Genomic DNA, 21,878 nt, shown 5'->3' with positions numbered 1-21,878 from the left:
TGATAAAGTGGTTCGAGTGGGAAGATTCACGTAGTAGTTACATCAATTTTTAGTACATTCTGGTTGACCGTAGTAAATTAGAGAGTACTTACATCTCATGTAACTGGATCTGAGCATACGTACTACCATTACTCTACATGTGATCGAAATTTGATTCTTCAGAGCACACAGTCACTATCAACCAATATCAATGCTTTAAATACCTGGTTAAATTTACAAAATTAATGAATAATAATACAAAAGAAAGCAAGGTATTAGAATATTTTCCTCTTCTAAAATTTATATTCTGCTATAGATTTTCATTCGAACTATAAATGAAAAGTGTTTAATCCTGAAGGCTACGTGAAACTGTCAACAGGAAGTCTATAGGTTTGTATGATAATACTTTTACAGATGATACAATAGTTTAAACAAACATATTGAATGTAGTTGGTTTACTTCACAAACTTCTTCCATTCAGTTACATACAACTAATAATTACAATTACTTCTGACAAATAACGTAAGTCCATTGAAGCTAGACCACCGTAGAAAACCTAGAAGCACTGGACAGCCGTTTCGTCGTACTGTGGGACTCCTCAGCAGTGCGCGTCCACGATCCCGCCTCGCGATCGAGGTTCGAACCCAGGACCTACCAGGGCACTGTGACAAAAATCAGAGTAACAAAGAAATTAAGAAACAACAAATCCTGATGAACAGATTATAGACATTTATCGTTATTAAACTGTTAACTGTAAGCATCTTCACCTCAAAGTTCTAATGTATTTTTGTAAACATGAGGTGAGCTGTTTCAGCCATATGAAGTTGGTGACGCCTAACTCAGTAAAGTCCATAGGCTTATCTGGACCAGAAATCTGCTTTCCGCGGCTCACAAACCCATCACAACGACGTGATCACATGGGAAAATCGTTAGAACCCGTGGAGTTTTGCTCGTGGGCCTCTCACTAGGGGGTAAATATAGTCTACATGCCTAGGAGTAACACATACGTTTTTCATCCATGCATCCCTTGACATACATATAGGTATACTTACCCTGTGAGTAAATATACGTTACATGCACACCAGTAACATACACGTTTTCACACATACATCCAAAATTATACATATAGGTATATTCAACCACCTGGGATGGTAAATGGTCACCGCTCTCTTCAAACGCCTTTGCTGCAACTGACTGTCTTTTATGCATTACATACATACCGCTAGTACAAAGACTTTCGTCTATGCATTTCATGATATATACGTAAACATAAACACTCTTTCAGGGACGGTTGATGATCATGTCCCTAACATTTGTTACCATATCTTTCCACTATGTCTTCGACCTGTTTGATTAGACTACTGATTTTAGTAGATAGAAGGCAGACAGTTTTTTGGCTTACGTTCTTTGTGCTAACTTACGCGCATACCCTTTGCGCGTACCTACATATTTAAACTACACACGCTGAGACTCATGAGATTCATATACATAAGCATAGACATCGGGCAGGCCGTCAAAATGTTCACGGTTTTGAGTAGAGAATACCAAGCAATCCGAGTACAGCGTAGAAGTGTTGGATTAATCCGACTTCTGCTGACCGCCCAAATTACCTAGCAAGGTTGCTCTCACTACCGAATATGAGGTAAAATTTTCTACACCAATAATTCGTCAGTATGAGGTTGTGTAGACTGTTGAGTTTCATTGAAATCACAAACTCATCCTAGTTGGAAAACCTTTGAAAAACTGTAAACACTGAACAACCATTTCACCTTTGTATGTGACTCCAAATCAGTGAACTTTCACGACTCTGGAACTGGTAATCAAACTAAGGACTTTCGGCCTCGCTCTCGAACACCTAATTTCTAGACCACTGAGAACTTATCTAACGATGTACAAGTCTAACTTTAATCAATCCATGAAATTGCACTACCATCTCCGAATACTTTCGATTGGTTTCTTCCTCAGATCCGTCGCGGTTTAGCTCGACTGATCACTGTTCCTCATTAGAACTGCGGAGATTTTCCCTCCAACCTAGTTACTACCTGTTATTTTCACGTTAAGTTATGGTGAATCAAAGTTTCAATCGAAATTCAAAAAGTCGTTTAAATTCGATCTCGCTGTTCGATAAAAAATAAAAATTTTATGACTTATAAGTGGGATTGAGTAATAAGGTGATTATTTCAGAAAAGTTCTTTTTCTTTGCTAATAATAATTTATTGCTAGTGAGAAGTGAAGATTAGAAATGATTCTTTTCACTGCTTATTTTATGATCGACTGATAACAGTTGAAAATTACAATCATTTTCGGAAATTCTACATCTGAAAGTGAGGAAGAAGTGTAGTAGGGCAAAAGAAATTGTCAAGCAGTCATCCAAGCCAATATCAAAATACAGAGTAATATTTGTGTTTTTGTATGAAAACACCAAAACTGACAAAGACGTTAGTAGGTAAACAAGGTTGGCCTATGTAAAATTGCGGAGATTGGTTTAATTTCATTGAGATTGTGCAGATATCCAAGTGAGGAAGTAATTGGAAGACTGGAGGTAATTGACGATCGTTTCGTCCTATTGTGTGACTCTCCAAAAGTGAGCATTGACTATACTTTAACTAGAACGGAACAGACATCCGATCCCTCCAGGTTTTCAATGTTTGTTTAATTTAGAATGGCTTGTGACCTTTATAAATTAAGATCAAGAAACTTCTGTAAGGGGCGTTAACGCCATTTAAAGTAACTATGTAAGAAAACTTTTCATGTTTTGTGAAATCTCTTGAGCACGTATTTGAGTAAAATCCCAGTTGTCTTCCATAAAGTGATAACTTATTTCATAACCATGTATTTGTTTATTGTATTCCACTAGATATGAATTGATTCTTATTGTGTATAGTTTGGACAGGAATAAAACAGTGGTATCAAAAGAGAAGTTATACATTGTTGTGTACACTCGGGTTTCTTATCAAACATTAAGCAATTATTTTATCAAATGTGTCAGGGGGTTAGAATTGGTCTACAGAAAACCCTAGACCTAGGTTCCGTGTTAATTACGGAACAGTGGAGTCCAATTCGTGTCGGGTAGAGACAGGTATTTAGCTCACACAGTGGATGAGTGGTTGCTCAAGATCATGGGTCGATTGGAGGTAGACATTAACACTGTTGGATGCCGATCAGTGGTCTAGAAGTTAAACGCTTGCGCGCAAGACCGTGGTCATGGGTTCGAGTCCTTTTGGTGAGAAATCGTGGATGCCCATTGATGAGAAGTCCCATACTGGGACGAAACGGCCGTCCAGTGCTTTGAGGTTTCCACTGGTGGTCTAACTTAGATTGACTCATGAATTCACCTATTAAAATTACTACAACCTCTACAAACCCCCATTCTGATAGTATATGGAACAGTTTCTCCTTATTTGTTCACACATGTGGAGAAAAAAACTTTTGTGATGATGAAATACAAGAAACATATTTCTTTTTCAAACTATTCTTTTGTAGCATAAAATCGACTGATATTATTGCATGAGATATTTATCAGAATATCTAGTAATCGTAAGTATATTTTCAGATGAAGCCAGTTTGTAAAAGCCTAATCATTCTCGTCATGAACATAACTATGTACTAGTGCTTATCAAATATTTAAATGCACCGGAATTACGTGAGTACTGAATGTTGTCTGATACAAAGTTAATATGTAAATGAGTAATTTAGTCCTAACTATGTACATGAATCATTTGGAGGTACATTTCTATCGATTTCGCGTTCGCTGTGTAATATATTACTTATGATCGATACAAAATTCTTAGTTATAAACTGGTCGAAGTCAAAGACATAATACCAACAGATGAACGACAGAACTGTGACGTTCATATCCAATGTAATGACTATAATTCTATATATGTGTATGAGACATCACAACGGTTAAATTTGAGCGCGAACACAAACTTCACTTGAAGCGTATTTCTAAATCATTAGAAAACCTCAAAAATTTAATAAACAACTAATGAAATCTTCTCATAAGATTAACTTCAAGTGAACAAGAATCTTCCAAAAAGGTTTTGGTTTGTGCAAAGAAAGAGAGACGGTTGAGACCATATATATATATATATATATATATATATATATATATATATATATATGGGTGAACTTAAACAATTAGCTGTACCATGGCAACTAATGTTTAATTACTAAATCTGACTATCATTTTACTAATTTTAATTCTTCTCATGTTATGGGGACAACAATGATATTATCTCACTTGTTTTAAATTAGCTTATTTTTCCGGATCTAAAACGAATGGTCAACTTGTTTAATGCAGCAAAATAAACCTACATTCATTTGTTTATTTGTACTCATTCTGTGCATGCTGTGAAAAGTTTGATTGATAACATCTGTCGGATTGTCTAATTACATCAACCACCATAACCCGAGGCGATATATATATATATATATATATATATATATATATATTGATGATATAAATAATGATTTTTTCTGACATCAGATCTACATACACATACATACATCTGTTATCACAACTTTTCCCACTTTATCATACCAGGTTACTCATACCAAAACTACAACGAAGTTTATATGCAACATGATTAGATAGTTTGATACGTAGACGATTAATTTGTGCACCATGTATTCATATTCGATATCTTTGGTGTCTAATCTTAATTCTTGAAATAGTTTGTACCTAGCTGACAAGAGAAACATTCGATTTATTTTAGTCTCAAATTCTGGTTTCTACAAATACAACTTTCACAGTTTAAATCACGAGCTAATCTTAGCTAGATCACCACTGAAAACCTGAAAGCACTGGATGGCTGTTTCATCCTAGCATAGGGCGTCTTAGGAGTGCACATCCGCAGCCATGGATTTAGGAATCGAACTCAGAACCTTCGGTCCCGTACGCAAACGTCTTAGCTGCAAACTACTGAGGCTTTATTCAATGGTGTACATGTCGACCTTCAGTCAGTTTTATTACAAATATACAATCCTTTTCTCTCATTAATAATACAAGAATATGTGAATGCGTATGGTGTACAAACTTGGATAACATTGACATGAAGTGAGTGATAAACAACATCAACCAGTTCATTACACATCAAAAGTGAACTTCTAAGTTGTGTGATGCTACGTATAATATCAGTAAGGATTGGGAAATATACAAATTGCAATCATAAATGAAGTCCTTCGTCATAGATTAACTTTAACTGGTAAACCAGTGTAAACCAGGAGTGTTCGTTCTAATTTAAGATCTTTCAACTGTTTGTATCAGCGTCCACACAAAATCTCGAACTGAAAGCTTTTAGGTCTAGTGACCAGGACTTATAAATGAAGAAACAATTGTTCAGTAATCCTTGCTTTATACTAGTCGCCTAGTTAGCGTCAGTCTCATCTCACATGAAAGTGATCCCTACAATCCACCTAAGTGTTTCAAATGCTCAGTTGATTTCAAAATGAACGGTGAGTGGGAATAATTTAAGACATATTATCTATGCTCGTTTAGATTATAATTCCACCTAAATGCCTATCAAATTTCATTCAAACAAATTTTGATTTCCGTGTACAACAGATTTATCGCCAGTAAGGTGGTCTACCTTAACTTTTAAAAGATATATTTTAGTTTTGTGATATTTCTGTTCTTTATGAGTTAATTTTTATGATAAACTTAAATAAACTGAGAACCTTGTTGTCTTTAATTATAGAACAGACGCTTACTGAAATTCTTGAGATTGATAAGATGTTACCTATCTCATAGTTTACAACTTTTATTGATTCAAGTATGCTTTTGAGTTTTTTTAGCGAAAACTGAAGAAGTTTAGCGCTTTAATGTAACCATATATACTAATCTCATACTAAAGTTCAGTGGTCTAGAGGTTAAGCGTTCGCATGCGAGACCAAAATGTCTTGGATTTGAATCCTGTGAGCGAGATCGTGGATGCACACTACTGAGGAGTCTCACACTAGGACGAAACGGCCGTTCTATGTTCCCACGTTTTCCATGATGATTTTGCTTTAATTGGCTCATGAGTTCAACCAAATAAATTGAAGTTCATTCATTGGTTTAGTTCTATGATATGTAAACTTGAATTCCACAGGAAATTTGGTCTAGTTTTCTATGAAATTTACAACATTAGTTTGCTATTAAAACTTTTTCATGGTAAAGTGAGAAAATTTGTCCCCAATAAATCATAATCTAAAATAGTATTTTGTTGTTTTTGTTTTTTTTTTCATTGTGATTTATGTGAGTTAATTTTTCATGAACATAATATGTACATAAAATGGTTTAGATCAAATTTTAAAATTATACCACTTTTATAGACGGTTTCATATTAAATAAAAGTTTCTTTTAGTTCCCTGTAGATTAGAAATTATTTAAAAAAAAGCGATATTCTGTGCCAGATGGGTAGTAGGAAATCTATAATTTACTGATATGAGGCTGTGGTGTAGTCTACTTATATCTATATAAGTAGTATATGGCGATGGCCAAACATAGAATGTATTTTGGCAGAAGACCGATAAGGAAAGAACTGAAATGAAGCGCAACTGGTAGGAAAATGCATGAACAATGAAATTAGAGAAGATGAATTGATATTTACAAAAGGAACGGTGAAGATTGCGACAATTGGTTGTTAGTTTGCAAATTAACTGTTCATTGTATGGTTATCAAAATTTAGTGAGATAGTCTGTAATTTGTGCTTGAATACATTCGATTGTCCCCAACTAGTGTTCTTGTCCACTACAAGGCGACATCATCTGTAGTTTCATTTTTTTATTAGTCAGTAAAGAGATATTCGGTTTACAGATAGGTTTTGTTCGGATAAACAAAAAAACCTAGCTGATAAGAACAAAGAATAGGTCTTAGCATTTATTCTCTTGGTATTGTTTACTTGAATCTTCCCATTGATGTTTAAGACTGCAATGGATCAGTCTCCTATTGGCATATGTACATGCTGTGCGTATTGCCTCGATATTGCTTTACTTTACAATCATTATAAGTAAAGATGGATAATGGCTAGCAGTGGAATCCAGGACGCACGTTTCATCTTATCGATGAACACAGTATGCAAATATTCCAACAAGGGACTAATCGATTGCAATCCTAAGTATCAATGAGAAGATTCAAATAAACAATACCAAGTGCATTTAGACTTCACCCCATTGCACAAGCAGGTGGCCATCATGACTCAGTAGCTAAGTGGATAACGCGATGGCCTTTGGAGCGAACGGTGCTGGGTTCGGGTCCCGGAGTGAATATCAACTGACGAGTCCCAAATAGAATGAAATGCGCTTCCTGGATTCCACTGCTAGCCATTATCCATCTTTGTCTGTAATGTTTATCATTTATTGTTTTTCGTAAATAGTTACCTAACATCACAATGTTGTGAACGAGACCACGGTTGGGGAAAACCAATTATATTGAAATACTACATTACTGAATCTCTTGATAAGATATGACAACCATACACTAAATGCTTCATTTGCAAATTTCCTCTATTTTTCTTTCACATTCTTTATGATTCTCCAAGTCCACAATTCCTTTCTTTTCTCTTCAACTCGATCTTCTTAGACTTCTGCTGTCAGGTTTTCCACATCCTATTGATGTTACATATTACTTATGTCTGTCAACATAAATAACATACACCATAACTATATAAATGAATAACCTTAAGAATGAGATCTGACACCAACCAAATTATTCATAGTATGCAAAATATTGAAGATGTATAACCAATCCAAGATGCTTTTGGATAAATCACATTCCATCTTAGATATAGATATAATTTCACTTTTATATCAGTTCATCGTTTTACATCTGATGCCGTCTAACATGAAACTGACAGTCAGCATTTTTTTTGCATTGAAATAAGAATGATTTTATTTTCATTGGTGTTATAGTGATCGAAACAAAAAGAATAGTCGAATAAAATGGATCATAATGTCATCTATCTTGGTAGTATAATTAGTAACAATTACCGAACAATTACCAGAATCAATATAATTTCCCACTAGATTTAATTGAATTTCTTTAATATCGTTCTACAACTTTATCTACAATCTATTCAAGATGGTACAATCAAAATGGTAACATTCTCTGTACCACTCAATAAACAGTTAGTGATAATAATTACCTATCATAAACAATTTCATCCTTATTGTTATCAAAACTGTAAATTTTGTAAACAAAAAATAAAAAAACAAAACAAGAGGGGTGACCATATATTTTGGACATAGTATTTTTTATCATGATACTAATTTTTAGGTATCAAAGAGTGTTATTAGAGTTAGTCTGTTGTGTCGTTGAAACATATCAATTATTAATTCGTTATAAAGAGATTTCAATCATAGAATGTCATTTTGACGGAAATTAATTAAAAAGCAGTTTTTTAAAAAAATATTAAAACAGACATCATTATGAAGTCTTTGGAGACATTTATTGTAAACGAATTTGATTCACTGGGGTGTGAATCGTCTTAGTTACCGTTCATGCATAGGGAGAGATATATATATATATATATATATATATATATATATATATATATATATGTACTCATCCTTTCTCTTTTTCCTGGTGATCGACTAGATCATGAAGACGTCAACATCTGAAGGAAAGCACAGGATACATTGGATAGCCAGGATACAGCTGAACGATTTAGACTTCGCAGACGATCTGGCTCTTCTATCACAAACGCAACAACAAATGCAGGAGAAGACGAATAGTGTAGCAGAAGCCTCAGCAGCAGTAGATCTCAATATAAACAAAGGGAAAAGCAAGACTCTCTGATACAATACAACATGCACCAATCGAATTACACTTGACGGAGAAGCTTTGGAGGATGTGGAAACCTTTACATATCTGGGCAGCATCATTGATGAACAAGGTGGATGAGATGCAGATGTGATAGCGAGGATTGGCAAAGCGAGAGCAGCATATTTACAACAGAAGAACATCTGGAACTCAAAGCAATCGTCAACCAACACTAAGATCAGAATTTTCTATACAAATGTGAAGACAGTTCTACTGTTTTTGGAGGAGACGTGGAGAACTATGAAAGCCATCATCCAGAATATACAGGCGTTTATCAACAGCTGTCTACGCAAGATACTTCAGATCCGCTGGCCAGACACTATCAGCAACAAGCTACTGTGGGAGACAACGAACCAGATTCCAGCGGAGGAAGAAATCAGGAAGAAGCGCTGGAAGTGGATAGGGCATACTTTGAGGAAATCACCCAACTGCGTCACAAGACAAGCCCTCACATGGAGTCGTGAAGGTCAAAGGAGAAGAGGAAGACAAAAGAACACATTACACCGAGAAATAGAGACAGACATGAGAAGAATGAACAAAAACTGGATAGAACTAGAAAAGGCCCAGGACAGAGTGGGTTGTAGAATGCTGGTCGGCGGCCTATGCTCCACTGGGAGTAACAGGCGTAAGTAAATAAGTAATATATATATATATATATGCCAATAAACGTTCATGACAATGACCCGAATATTTATACTATATTTGAAGTAGTATGTCAGAGTTCTACATTGGAAATTCTAGATATGTATTCGTCTACAACCTGTAACATTTTATTCTTTCATATATTATGGTTCGTTCCTCATTAATATACTGCTTATTCATATTTCATAAAACTTTAGATTTTTTAGTGAACTATTATGTTTTCTCTATACTAAAGTAGTATATGATTTTCTTGTAGTCCTATATGAGACTAACTATGCTGTTAAAATATAATATCGCTATGGGGTTCTGTTCATAATGTAGTATTTTCACAATTGAATTCGAGTAGATCTAAGCTAGACAGCCATTGAAAACCTGGACGAAACGGCCGTCCAGTGATGTCAGATTCTCAGTAGTGGCCTAGATTAGGTCGACTCGAGTTCAATTTTGAATATGTCGCATTCTAAACAAATCCCCATAGCGATATTATACTTTAACATCGCAGTTAGTACCAAAATTTGATGACCACCACTAAGATTTTGATGTGATATGATCAAAATTGTTTTGTCGAAAACATCTGGTTGAATACAATTAATTTTGTGGATCTATGTCTTCGTAGCAAAATTAATTGACTTTACGAAAGTAAGTCTTAGTTTATAATAAACATACAATTTGTTTCAGCTTGCCCGGTAACACCAATCCTCATATATAAGCCATGTCTTAAGCTCGATATGAAACCCATACTTTGTAAATGAGATAGCGCATGCTTTTTTTCCATAACTTATATCACTGACTGATATTATAAAACCAGTAAGAATTATAAAGCACTAGACAGCTATTTTGTCCTAGCGTGGTACTGTCAAGTGGCAGTGCGCATTTACCACTTCACTAGAGATCGAACCCAGGACCTTTAGGTCTGTGTTGTACGTTCATTTATACTTCCTTAATTCGTACTAATAAACACTTTTTTAATAAATGATTTATATATTAATATATTTATCCCGAGATTTCTAAAATATGATGAAACTAACTTCTTGACAATACTATTTTGTAATAAATTCTCCAATTTCATGGAATTTGTTAAATACAAAATCTTGGTTTTCAGTAGTGATCTAAATAAGATCAGTTCATGACATTTGAAAATTCTATAATCTGCTTAAAACCCGATACTGAAAATGAAGGTAGATATAAATCTCCATTTGACCATTTAATACTATTATAGATAATCATGCAGTTAGGTAAAAAATGTACCACTCTTCATCACTTAAAAAAGTATGTTGTATTGTAAAAATAGAAAATAATAGATTAAAATTCAGCAAATTATAGTTTGCAAGTGCTCACTGAACTGTTAAATAACCAATAAATATTTATAATAAAAACATGCAGTTATACTTCCCTTTCTGTTTGCAAAATTTGGCAACTCACTACTTAGACTAAGCAAAGAGATGAAGTATGTCAACCAGGCAAGAATGTACTTGACCTCTTTGACTACAAATTTCATATGTCTATTAAAAGAAAATTATGACATTACATAATTTAATGATATTAATAAACTTATTTGTTGATAGACAATTGTAGACTGAAAAAGGAAGAAACATTGAAAAGCAGAAACCACTGAACAGCTGTTCCGTCCTGGTATGCAACTCTTTAGCAATAAGCGTCCATGATCCCATTGATGATAAAGCCATTAATAATAATAATAATAGGATAGGACGTAGGACATTCAGTTAGAAATAGAAATCGAAACTGTTTGGATATACGAAATATTGAGGGTAGGGTGTATGAGATCTAAGGACTAATGAAAAAGGGCAAAATATAGGTCATTGAACGTGAAGAATAGAGTAATTGAATGCTGAGAGAAGTAATAAAAACAGATTGATGAACATGCGAAATAGGAAGGTTTAGGAAATAGGTAGTGCGTAAAATTGATCATATTGTTTTTCATACACCGAGAGTGAACTAGAATTTGTAGAATTTTATAAGTACACATTCTTAGTTTGTACCCTGAGTCGATTCTGTTGATTATTTAAATTGTTAAAAAGTGATCTTATTGAGAACATTTGTGGTGTTCAAGAATAAACTATGAATTGACTTAGAGGTCAAAATTCAGTGGTGCTTTTCAAAGAAGCAGCCTTGTGTGATTTATGTAATCTGCCACCAGAAGTCAAAATATTTTCGAGACCGCACACTAGCTCAAAGCGGTAGCTTAAACTTATTGCATTCCCGATTCGAAAGCCAGAAAATTATTTGTTTTTTTGCTTGAACAACCAGAAACTGAAATTTTAGTTTAGACCTTAATCTTAATTGATTTGTATAAGCTATTGGCCTCCTGTAAGATTTCAATAATTTTCATCAAAAGTGATGAAATAATCATCCAAATATTTAACGCATACAGGAACTGGCGAATTTCGTTTAAATTACAGTGATTTCAAATCGGTTATAAAGTGATCAATTAGATGAGATCTTAGTAAGGATCCAAACGTTGGGTCATTTGTTTGTCTTTAAAACTCATCATTAAGTCTCGAATAAACATTAGAAATTATTGTTTTTAATATGGTCCGATAGGAATCAGATTATCCCAGTAAGAATAATATTTATAAAAAGTGAAACAACATCAAATGATACAGTCCCCATTCCTGTTACATTGAAATCAATTACTGAATTGATGAAATTAAATTAATCAGTAAAGGTGCATCTACTAAGTAGATTTCTGTTCCACTGGATAATGTTAGCTGAATATTTAGGAATATGATTAATTACAAACAATGAATCCATACAAAAATAAAGCTTGATTGAAAGTTTAATATGATCTAACGTTGTTAAGTGCAGAGATGAACACTATTTTAAGCTGTTAAATGCGCTACGAATCAATTACTTCTACACAGAGTTGATCTTCATGGTATAAATTTCAAACAGGGTTTTTGCTTTCAAGAAATTCGGTGGTTTTGAAAGGATAGAATGATTCTTTTAACTAATCTTCCATTATTATTATGTTAATCTAACAGTAAACTTTCAGTCTAACTTTAAATTGAGGTGTCAAGTATAAAATGAGATTCAAAATCCTCTGAGTTTACATACAGAACAAATAATCATGGCAGTCATGGTGTTTCAGGTTTAAAGTGATATTACTTTTATAATTTAGATATAAAACTAAATACATTGATTTTAGAACAAATGGAATCAAACATTTCCTCTTTCTTTAAATCAAACATGAAAGACCTTGTTGAAAAACAACAACAAAATGAATCATTTATTCAGAAATACATAAAAATAAAGTATTTATTTCACTTGGTATTGTTTATTTTGAATCTTCCCATTGATGTTTAGGACTGCTAGTCACTGCTAACTACTATCCATCTTTGCTTATATAGTATTTATTGGTTTTCAAATAATGCTTTTGTTGAGGATTAATCATTTTTATGGTGCCATGAGTAGATGTGACAGGTCAAATATATATAATATTATTGAGCTGGGAGACTTTTGTGAAAGCAGACTTATTCTAAGACAGTTTGATTAGATGACTGTTGAAAACTAGTGTGCAGTAAACACCAATCTCGTCCAAGTATGAGACTCTTCAACAGTGTACAACCACCATCATTTCAGTATGCAAACCCTGAATTGTTTAAATGAAAGTGCGAGTGGATTGGTTTAAAGCGGTCCAGTGTGAAGCTTTGATATAAGCTGTTAAATCGTATTTACAATGAGACAGATACGATTGATAGCAACAGTCAATAGTAGTGTAGCCTCACAAAGCGGTTTATCAGTGATCATTAGCTTGTTTGTTTAAGAATGATCCGTTTTATGGTTCGTGATAGTGGTGTAAAATCCAAATTTTCGGAAAACATTGAAGTTATGGCTAAATTTGTGTTCTGTTATTTTGATACTCACAAGTGTGAATGGCAGTATGATGAAATTCAACCAATAAGTTAGAGTTTAGTGGCCCTCATTTTCCATTACAATCCCGTACCATCGGTCTCTTAATTAACTCTACTATGTTTCAGAAATCTACCTCGAGGCTAATTAATAATGAGAATGCTTTTGTTATTTGAACAAAGGTATGTTTATTGCTATAAATTTCATTCAATTTACTATATAAGGGTGAAACCATACAACAAGACTGGTTTAATGACATTAAACTTGTAAAATGACATTATAAGTACTACAGACCAAATAATTAATAATAAGATATTATAGAAATCATTAACTTTTCAAAAAATAAAAAATAAAACTCGCGGATCCGTTCAGAAATAAATTCCTCCGAATCTATAAGCATATTCATTTTATTTATGATCGTTTTTCGGGTTTTCATATTGCGAACTACAATTGACCAATCTCCATTGATATATGTGCATTCTGAGTGGGTTCTTTTATTTTGTCATTTAGTCATAAATTTACATTAAAGTTGAATAGTGCCTACCAATATAATTCAGGATGTGAAGTTTGTACTATCTGGCGTTCATTGACTAGATGTATTTACATCATAGTGTTATGGCTCAAATTGATACCTGAACCCAGTATCTTTTTCTTCAAATACCAATGGAAAAACAGAAACTGTGACAAATGAAATTCATATCCTTTGCTCAAGCAAATGAATATGTGCATTCGATAGCCCTCTGGATAATGTTTTGTCATTTGAAGTGAAAGGTACTGTGTTAGAGTCTCAATGTGAATATCAAGACTAAGAAGTAGGTTTATCTATCTGAGAAGTCCCAAATATGACGAGAAGCGCTTACTAGTTCTTGCCGCTAGCCACTACTCAACTATGATAAATACAGTCATTTTACAAGCCATCATTGAAACGCTTATTTTATTGAATTTGATGGGAGATATTGCTAATTTCTCAGCACCAGTTATTCATAATATCCATGGGATTTCTAACTAAATGTCCATATAAGTTGGGAGATTAGAACACGAAAAACAACAACTTTTAAAAGGATATGTTATTTTAAAATTTCACTTAACTAATGCATATTTTCATATATCTATAAACATCAAACTAACTAGAAGGTTTATTCTGGTACCATCTTTCGGAAAAATGATATCATAGATATAGGTAGGAAAACATTTGAAATTAATGTCAACAATAAACCATTCATAGCTAATTAGTTTGATATATTATACTGTTTTGAGATGTTAACGAGTGTATAAGCAATGTACATAAAGGGAATGTATTCAATTTTCTAGAAAATTATCATGCATTTTGACAGATAGAACTCAATCAGTGATCAATAAATTGTAAATAAAACTCAGTCCTACAGAATGTCATGAATGATCCATATAGCTTAGTGATAATGTCTCTGACTATGAAGCGAAGTGATACGCGATCGAATCCACCAGGAAGCAACAGTTTCCTCAAGAAAACAGACTCACTTTCCTGATGAGTGACAAATAGCACGAAATGTAGATCAAGTAGGGTAATCACCGCCTTATGTTTCAACATAGTGTTTCCGGTATTTAAGGCCTTAAACTATTTTTATTATTGTTATTATTATTACTATCATTAGTGTATTTAGTTTTTGATAATATCCCCCTCTCTCTTTAGCTATGTCTCATATCCTCGTGATTTTTTTCATAATTACTTCTGATATCACTCTATTTCATTTTTACCCCTCTATTACCGTTAATTATTTTAAAAAACGTCTTAGCCCTAATGGTTGAATTTGTGAGTCAATATAAGCCAGACCAACATTGAAAACCTGGAGGCACTGAACGGCGTTTTTGTCTTAGTATAGGACTCCTCAGCAGTGCTCATTCACGATCCTATACGCGGGACTCGGACCCAGGACATTCGGTATCGCATGTGAACGTTTAAACTCTAGACCATTGATTCGGTATCCAATGGTGTTAATACTTAACTTTAATCGATCCATGGTCTTGCTCGACCTTTCATCCACTGTCTGAAGTGGATAACTATCTCCACCCGACACGGATTGAACTCAACTGGTCAGGGCTTCTCACTAGAACTCCAGGAAAGAGATGCCCAAAGTCACGAATTGATTGAAGTTAGATATTAAACTGTTGGAAGCCTATCAGTGGTCTAGAGGTTAAGCGCTTGCTTGCAAGACCGAATGTCCTGAGTTCGAACCCTTTTGGTACGGGATTGCGGATGCTCACTGTTGAGAGTCCCATACTAGGATGAAACGGCCATTCAGTGCCTCCAGGTTTTCAATGGTGGTGTAGCTTAGATCGACCCATGAATTCAACTTTTAAAATTACTATAATCTCTATAAATCCTTATTCTGATAAAAAAAACGCCTAAATCATCTTACCTCTTTCACACCATAATCCGTTGCTAAGTTGTTAATTTTGTAAGACACACAATGCTTATTATGAATAATACGTAATCTAGTATTATAATCTTTCTATTACATCATCATATCTAACCATTTAGTCAGTAGAAGCTAGAGTAGTTCTGTTCTTATGAGTCTATGAATGAGACATTGAGTGATAGAGGGACAAATCTCATGTGTAACTTTACTTAATTTAACACTGGAAATATACCTTGATCATTCATATTAACTAGCAGGTAAATAATATTAATGGTTTAATGTCTATTACAGCCATTTAAAATTTAAGTGAATACGCTAATGGAAAACTGATTGTAGAGTGAAAAAGTTCATTACTGTAAACGTTTATGAAACTGATTAATGTCATCGGTATAATATTGATATTTATTTAATGGTTAATTGATAATATGTAGCAGTTCATGTTATGTTCCCATTCAATCTACTTTTATTTGAGCAACTCTATTCATTTTTGAATTATCTATTCATTAACCTTACCATTTTAACTTTGCCATGTATTTGGTGACCTTTTTATGTACTTTTGCTATTTTGTGACTATATTAATTATATCCCTGTTTTTTTTATGTGTGTGTGTCTGTCATCAAAATACGAATTGGTTATCAGTAATTTATAAACCATTCACCTTATCTAAAAACTGATTCATCCACTATTCAGTGGGTTAGTTATCATTGCCACTCCAATTTCTATTTCTCTTCACCCGTTTGATGGTTAGATGTATAAATATGTAGACCCGACACAATTTCATTTTCAACTTTCAATTTCTAAGTTGCGTTGATGTGGTTGGTCGACATTATATTCAATTGACTCATGAACTTAACTATTAAATTACTATAATATCCACAAAACCCCTTTCTCATAACAATCTATTTTATTAGAATCATTAATTACCGACCAACTAAGGGGCACAGAAAATGTAAACTGATGAAAACTGTCGCTTAAGATGAGACGAACAGACATGTAGATTGTAGCTTTTTTACCAACTCTTTAATGTCCTGATAAGATTTTATCAACCGGAGCTGTTTTTTTAATAGGAATCCCTGATACTTTTTGATTTAAGAATGGAACGATTTACCTATTAGAATAAGGATGGAAATACTTTCACTGGAATAGTCGGTTGGTTTTCTGGGTGAAAACAAAAATCATTATATGTCATCATTTTTTTATAACATAAAATCACCTGATTTATCTATGATATAAAATTTCAATTACATTCATAATATGCTCTCCATTTACCACAATTATCTAAACGCTTATAACGGCATGAATAAAATTATTAAAACTGATATTTTTTAGGTAAGTAAAGAAGATTTCTCTTCTCTCAGTGATGATTAAGTATACACAATCTTACTCAAAACATCGAGGAGAATTTGATCTGATGCATTGACATTCACAGTAGTAAATCGTCGATGCATGCTATAGTGATGTGAAAACCATAGAAAGATGATATATACATCAAGTAGAAAGTTATTCTTTGTTAGTGTATAGGATTTGAGTGAAAACTACCAGTGTTTTAAGGTAGATAAGCGGTAAACAAATTCAATCACACGAGCAATATTTATTAAGACAACAAAATCATAATAATAAAGAGTATTTCAAACGTATTTTAATCATAATCAAAAGAACAGTATCTACCAAAAAATAAACCAGCTTCTACTTATTACAAGCTTTCAGCGGATCTATTGTCTGCCTTTTTTGTTATACTATTCCCTAATTAATGTTGATTAATTATGTACTGTTTGTTCTGCTGTCTATTACTCATGAAGTGATTGATCCCAGTGTGATTTCTTTTTTTCCATGTGGTCCGGCAATTCCAGTATATTGCTGTGAGTTTTCAGTCATAATTGAATTAGGTACAATAGGGAACTAATCTGCTTCCTGTTACCGTCTTTTAATTGATTACTGGGTAAGAAGGGACTGGGAGACTAATAGTCAATAAGGTACTGATTGTTATTCATTGATCGAGAAGTAAATTCGTGGAATAGGTTATCTGTTTGAATTGGAATATAGTTTATGATATCAATTGGAATCTCAAGCCTTAACAAATCAGCGAGTTTTCTTAAAGCATAAAAACATTCAATTAGACTATATGGCCGGAAATTCTGGTATCGTAACCAGATTGACGATTTTATTAACAAAGCGTACAAGAAAGGGATTTTGTCTCTATTTCCATACACCTATTTCATCCAAGTGAATACCTAGTTGGATTATTGGATGTGGCTGTAAAAACTGCTTTCTGTAACCTGTTGAAAGAAACAATCTTGAAGTGGCTCAATCCAATAAAGAGTTCAAGACGATTAGATAACGTCTTATTTAGACATGAAACGCTGGTTTTCAACTAGTGTACAGCTAATCAAAATATATAACATTTCTAAACTTCTAATTCATATTTCAATTCGATATCACAGAATTAGCACTTAATCAATTTTTAATGCATTTACACAATTTATAGAATTGACGGATCAAAATCCTTTAAATGATAAGTATAAATTATATTATTCTTTTCTAATAAATAGATTTGATGACTATTCATTCAAAGAAACTAACTTTCAACATACTTATCTCTTTATAAGCAAATATGGATAGTGGCTAGCAGTGGAATCCAGGACGCGCGTTTCGTCCTATTTGAGACTCGTTAGCTGGGTGGACCTGCATCTCAGAGTTGATGTTCACTCTGGGACTCAAAGCCAGTTCCGTTCGCTTCAAACACCCTCGCATTATCCACTCAGCTACTGAGTCCTGATAGCCACCTGCTTGTGAAATGGGGTGAAGTTAGATTCACTTGGTGTTGTATACTTGTATCTACCCATTGTTATTTAGGACTACAGTTAAGCAGTCTCTTGTTGACATATGTGCATTCTGTGCGGACAACCTCGATATTGACTGAAGTCACAAGTTTTGTAAACGAAGAAGGATAGTGGCTAACAGTGAAATCCAGGACTCAGTAGCTAAGGGGATAACGCAAGAGCGTTTGAAGCGAACGGTACTGTGTTCGAATCTCAGAGTGAACATCAACTCTGAAATGCAGGTACATCCAGCTGACGAGACCCGTTAGGACGAAACGCGCGTCCTGGATTCCACTACTAGCCGATATCCATCTTTGCTTATGAAGCTTGTGACTTCAGGCAATATCGAGGTTGTCCACATAGGATGCACATATGCCAACAAAAGACTGATTAACTGCAGTCCTAAATAACAATGGGAAGATACAAGTATACAACACCAAGTGAATATACTTAAATCTGCTTATCTTAATTTAACTATTCTATGTGTATCATAAGTACTAAATCTTAGAATATCTAGTTGGTTATTGTTTCAAATAAACTACTAAGTGATTTGTTTTATTCTCCATAAAATCCATTTTAACAAAACATTACAATGCTCTGTTTGTTTAACATAATGAATATAAACTTTTTAATAGAAACTATCTGAGTAAAGAAATTTATTATTTGCCCCTTCTATTCATTTCTTTTCAATTTAGATTTTATCTTATAAATATAAAATATTGACTATATAAGATATCTATTGGCGGATTGGATAATGTCGCTAATTGCTGTTTTATAATTAAAAAGAAACAATGTGTATAGAAGAATACATTTCTTCGGGATTTGAAAAATACCTATCAGTGAACTATTCTTTTCAATATCAATATTTTTTAAATATTAATTTATTAACTTTATAGATCAGAAGGGGTTTTGTGGAGATTTCAGTATTTTCATAGTTGAAATCATGAGTCAATTGAAGCTAGACCACCATGGGAAACCTGGAAGCACTGGACGACCGTTTCGTCCTATTGTGGAACTTCTCAACAGTACGCATCTACGATCCCGCACTCGCGAGATTCGAACCCAGAACCTATCAGTCTCGCGCCAGAGCACTTAACCGACAAACCACTGAGCTACCCGGCATCCAACGGTGTTAATGTCTAACTTGAACTTTAGTGAAAAGTTAATGCGTTTCTGAAACTCCGTTATCTCATTCAAAATAAATAATATAACCGAATCTTTTTTTCAGTTTTTTGATGTTACTGTTCTCAACTTAATAATGGTATTTCCATTGTTATGCATTACTAAGTAAACTTTTGTAGTTATAATGGCAATCCTACGAAGATGATTAACAGTTTTTCTTGTACATTTTAAAGTATATCTGAGTTGCTATCGCTTTCTGTCATTTATCTTCGTTACTGAATTTCGTAGTGAAATGTATTTATATTTTAGGTAATTTAGATTTTATCAGTTCGTTATATTTCTCAATGATCTGTTGCATCTCTGAAATTTTCGAACTCATGTGTCCCTTTAACATCCGTTGGTCTCTTATTACTAGTGTATAGGATATGTGAGATTGTTAACTGATACTTGCAGAAAAATTTGAACTCATTTTCATCAATGAACAATATTATTCAAAAATAATGTTAAAGTTTCGGCTTTTTAGGATTGGTTTTACAATTTTGATTGCCTATTGATTTGTTAAACTTAAACCAAAGTGTACCTGCCTAGAAAGAATATGTATTTTCCAATTGTTGATATTCAGCACTCTTTTCTTGGCATATATACATCACAAGAGGATGGCTGGTTGTTGTATATCGCTACACGGTTTAGTAACAATTAAAATTAGAATTAGCAGTAGAATACTTCTCTGTTGGATGTGCTTATGTTACAGTTTTGACTTTCACTTTCGGACTAGAACTAGTACGTATCTCTTCACAGCTACCTAATTCAGTTGTACTTATTCTATTAATGTTAAGTATGTAAAACGTTGTTCGCATCAACCTGTAGAAAATATTAATCAATGAATCATCAGAGCGACTCGAAAAATCATAAAATCGAAGAATCAAAGGGTCAATGATGTAACTGCATAACGAAAACTTTTCTTACAATTTTTTCAAGTAGGTTAGAGAATGTTCTTGTAAGTGAGAATCATATTCGATTTAAGACGATAAGTTAATGACTTTAAAGTTAAGGATGAGTGAGATTAGTATATATCAGTGATTAATGTTTTTTATAATGAACTAATAAAGATATAATTACATGTAACTTAACAATCAAAAACAGGCAAAAATTGGTCTTGGTTTTTATTCCTAGTAGACCCGTGAGTATGTACTAATGAGGCATCCTGTACTATATCCAAACAATTGTCCAGTCCTTTCTGATTTTGTTGAGATCTGTACAGTATGAATAATACACGCGAAAACAGGTTATATCCACTAAAGATACAGAAATATAAAGCATTCCATGACTATACGATGAAAAGTGATTATGAATGCCGTTAACATATGCATAAATCTAGCTTATTGTTACCCATCGTGAATACAGATAAAACTCGAGCATACGCCTTCCAGTAGATTAGGTTTTATTTTGTTAATGACATCGAATATTGAGTCCAGTGTACATGGTTATAGTCAACTGTATGTTGAACAATATAAAATATCCTATCATTTGTTACTATCCTTCTCTGGTTCACCACCTTGATTTTTATGAATGGATGTTGAAATATAAACATTTTCTATCACATTAATCAATTCATCTAACAATGATTGTAAAGTTTTTTTGAAATGAAGAGAAAATTTTGCCATTCAACTTATTCTTGTTCGGGAAATATGTTCACATTTCAATTATGAGAGTTATATTAAAAGATGAATTGTACTCTTTTTCTTTATAACCACAGTAATTATTTCTTTCATTCCAATATTACTTTATATAACCGTAAAGTTAATTTAAGTAAGTAAATGAAATAAATAGCTGAATTCATGAGTCAATTGAAGCTACACTACCATGGAAAACCTGGAGTCACTGGAAAGCCGTTTCGCCCTATTATAGGACTCCTCAGCAGTGCACATCCACGATCCCGTCTCGAGATTCGAACCCAGGACCCATCAGTCCTGCGTGCTATCGCTTAACGTCTAGACCACTGAGCTACCCGGCATCCAACAGTGTTAATGTCCAACTCCAACCAATTCACAAAATTGAGCAACCGTCCACCATTGTCTTTAGTGAGTTGATATCTCATAACAGACGTGGTTTAATTCCACTGGTCATTGAAAAATTTCTTCTTACTGACGTTTAGTTTACTAAATGAAAAAGCTAGTGTTGTTTAGATGTTCTCTGTTTTTTACGATAGAATTCAGCAAGTCTTTTTTTATCGTAATAGTACTATGC

The 21,878-nt window shown here is 33.6% G+C and overlaps 1 non-coding gene across 1 annotated transcript; it reads left to right on the top strand.

The window, feature by feature from the left end:
* The first annotated feature begins 7,158 nt into the window (after window positions 1–7,158).
* On the top strand, window positions 7,159–7,229 carry Smp_tRNA_02330_Pseudo_TTG.1.1. The gene has a single exon. It is a non-coding gene (tRNA).
* The last annotated feature ends 14,649 nt before the right edge of the window (window positions 7,230–21,878 follow it).

This window comes from Schistosoma mansoni (genome assembly GCF_000237925.1).
Source record: "Schistosoma mansoni, WGS project CABG00000000 data, supercontig 0037, strain Puerto Rico, whole genome shotgun sequence".
NCBI lineage: Eukaryota > Metazoa > Platyhelminthes > Trematoda > Strigeidida > Schistosomatidae > Schistosoma > Schistosoma mansoni.
This window is presented reverse-complemented; position numbering and strand designations above follow the sequence as displayed.